This window comes from Neomonachus schauinslandi, chromosome Y, assembly GCF_002201575.2.
Source record: "Neomonachus schauinslandi chromosome Y, ASM220157v2, whole genome shotgun sequence".
NCBI classification, from domain to species: domain Eukaryota; kingdom Metazoa; phylum Chordata; class Mammalia; order Carnivora; family Phocidae; genus Neomonachus; species Neomonachus schauinslandi.
Genome location: NC_058420.1, coordinates 787796 through 791324, shown reverse-complemented (window position 1 = coordinate 791324; position 3529 = coordinate 787796). Strand labels below are relative to the sequence as shown.

Here is a 3529-nt window from a genome sequence, read left to right as displayed (position 1 = left end):
TTGAAAAACTACGTTGAGCATATGAGAAACATGGAAAAGTCATAATTAAGAGATATATCACATCAATATGGACTAAAATGTGGGACTATGAGGCTCTTTCAACACAGAAGTACACAAATTTAGAAAACTGGAATTTCGTAATATTTCCTAACATCATGAGTAAATTATGTGAGGCATACTAACAAGACATAGAGAAATAATAGAAATGTAATGTGTACTGTGATATATACTTGTTATGCAATTATCTTAGGGTTAAAAAATACTGTGTAATAACAGCAGAGCAGTGTGATAGGATGCTAAGGCAAATATCCTGTCACAAAGTGAAAGATTAAAGATGTAATGATTCCTCCAAGTCTCATTTTGGTTTCTATGTCATTTGACCAACTCTTCTTAAGTAAATGCCTAAACTTAGCTCCAAGCAACTCTCATTCCTTGTCTTCCAGGCATGAATGGAGCCATGGAAGATGCAAATGACACCACAGAGATAAACTCCATTCTTTTAGGGCTTTTTAACTACACTCAGACCCATCTGTTCCTCTTTTCAAGGGTGCTCATGCTCTTCCTCATCTCCCTGATGGGCAGTGCCCTCATGATTGTGCTCATCCATCAGGACCCCAGTGGCACACACCCATGTACTTCCTGCTTAGCCAGCTCTCCCTCACGGACATGATGCTGGTCTCCACCATAGTCCATCAAATGGCAACCAACTACCTGATGGGCACCAAGTCCATCTCTCCTGCTGGCTGTGGAGCCCGGATTTTACTGTTTCCCATGCTGGGAGAGGGTGAGTGCTTCCTCTTAGCGGCCATGGCCTATGACCGCTATGTGGCCATACGTCACCCCCTGTGCTACCCCATCCTCATGAATCAGGAGCTCTGCTTGCACATGACCACAGGCTCCTGGCTTCAGGGAGGGGTGGATGGGCTGAAGCAGCCTGGTGCCACTCTGAGCTTCCCTTACTGCCATTCTCGAGAAATCAACCACTTCTTTTGTGAGGCACCCACACTCACGCACCTTCCCTGTGCCCACGCTACCTTTTTAAAGTTTTTCACGTATGTGTGTTGCCTCCTGATGCTCTTGATCACTCTGTCTCTCACTTTGCATTCCTACAGTCTCATCTTGGCTGCTGGGCTCTGTATGCGGTCCACTGCAGCTCAGAAGAAAGCGTTTGTCACCTGCTCCTCTCACCTGGCTGTGGTGGGGCTCTTCTGTGGCACTCTCCTACTCATCTACGTGCGGCCCAAATCCTACCACTCAGTGGCCCATGACAAGGTGGTCTCTGCTTCTTACACCATCTTCACACCTGTTTTGAACCCCCTTATCCAGTGTGAGGAACAAAGACGTCAAGGGGGCTTTGAGAAAATGGCTAGAGAAACATTTTCTGGGACGTCTATAGTGAGAGGAATTGGATAAACTGGCAGCAGCCAAACGGGATCCATTATGAAATTTCTGTTGTAGGAATACATTTTGCTCTCACTTGACTAGTTTGCATTGTTCTAAAAAATACTTATTTTATATTTAGTAAATTAATTGAAATTTACATTTGTGCTGCTTCCAACCATTGTCATAGTATTTTTGTTCTAAACTTTGGACCTCAGCAATAAGAGTAAATGGCTGAGCCACTGTAAGTAAAAGATATGCTAGACATTGATAAAATAAAGGAGATTTTCAACTTTTAATGTTCATTGGCCCTGATCATGGGATCTCAAGAAAGACAAACCTCAAACATTACCAGCAAAATCTCACAACATGGGTTCAATTTCTGCCCTGGGCATACATTGTACATCTGCTTTATTTTGAAATGACATAGGAAACTTAAAACCTTTAGCAGGCTTTCTAGCACACAGTAAGCACTCAAGAAATACTGTCTGTTCTTAATTTTACTATTCTTGATGTTCCTGCCCCCAATTTAGGTTTGCATTCAAACCTAAATCCTTCTGGATCGAAAATGAAAAGAATTAGAGGTATAACCAGGTATAGAAAAAACTGGTCATAGTCTTTTCTTCAAACATCTTGGCTTCATTTACTAATGCCAGACGTTGTGCTGGGCACTGGAAACAGAATAATGATCATTCTGGAAAATAAAGTACACTGTATTATCTGTTCCCATGTTTTCACCTTCCCTTCCTGGTCACAGCCCTCTGGATGGACCAAATTTACTTTTCTCTCTGAATGGGCTTGGCTGCTTGACTTGCTTTGGCCAATGGAATGTGAAAGTGCTTGCTGCAAACAGAGACTTTAAGTGGCCCAAGTTTGGAGCCACGTTTTGCCACAAAGGCTGTGAGTCCTCGGGTTAGAGATGGTCTATGTAGAAAGACCTGTGTGTAGACACTCTGCTTCGCTTTTCCTTTCTATCGGATTAGCACCCCCCCTCAGCAGCTGGCCTTGAGCTCTAGAGCAGTCAGTGTGTGTGAACAGTGTAAAGCTGACCGACATCCTGAAGGTCATGCAACCCCCACTCCAGGAGGTGACCCACGCAGCAGCCCATGTTCCCTTCCATGTCCTCAGCATAGGACTCCTCTGAGCTCAGGGCCTGGGTCTCCTCCCTTGCTCCCAGCTCCCTCCTCATGCTGGGCCATGCCCAGGCAGCCCTGGCCTTCTGGCAAGGTCTTTCAATCTTGTCCTTCTTGTAAACGAAATTAAAAAGCAGATTTTAAAAAATATTTAAATTTTATTATTTTTGTTTGTAAAGATTTTATTTATTCATTTGAGGGAGAGACACAGAGACACAGAAAGAACAAGCTGGGGGGAGAGGCAGAGGGAGAAGAAGCAGCAGACTCCCCACCGACTTGGGAGCTGCACATGGGGCTGATCACAGGACCTGGAGATCATGACATGAGCTGAGGGCAGACACTTAACCATCTGAGCCACCCAATCTCTCCAAAAAAAACAGAATTTTATTTTAAATGTTAATGTAATTCCACAGCCATTGGGAGGGAATTTGTTAGCTTAAACTCTTTCTTGGAGAGTTATTTATTACTCTTCTTGCTTGTGTTAAAATCCACCCAGTTCTCTCAAAGTTTATCAATGGCTTTGATTCCCATGGAGAGCTCTCCCAGCTGCTGGTCTTCCTCTTGTCTTCAGCCTTGGCATCCTTTGCTCACTCAGGAGAACATACCCCAAATGATAAAAGGCTGCCCAGGTGGTGTGTAGCCAAGACATCAGGCTGAAGCCAGCCTAGGCCAGAGGCCTGCAGGCCATGGAAGCACCAACATCTGGGCACAGTGACCCTACATGGGTACTGCACTCTGGATGGCGGCAAGCACCAGCCAGGTCTTGGCATCCAGCCCTGAATCGCTGACATTAGGGAGTAAGACCCCAACAGAGGGAACGGCATTTCCCTTCACAGACACCCCACACCTGGACCCTCTACCGGAGTGGGGGATTTGCGCCTGGGTCGTAGCCTCAATTTCCCACATCTGGGTACAGATGCCCTACTTTTCTGGTTTGGGTGGTTCTTTGTGCTCCCTGGCCTGATCTTCCAAGTGTCTTACAGAGTCACTGCCTGTGTTGGGGTGGGAGGGTCCAT

At 45.5% G+C, this 3529-nt stretch overlaps 1 pseudogene; it reads left to right on the top strand.

Moving 5' to 3' along the window:
* The first annotated feature begins 457 nt into the window (after positions 1-457).
* LOC123323602 lies at positions 458-1369 on the top strand (annotated as a pseudogene).
* Positions 1370-3529: the final 2160 nt, after the last annotated feature.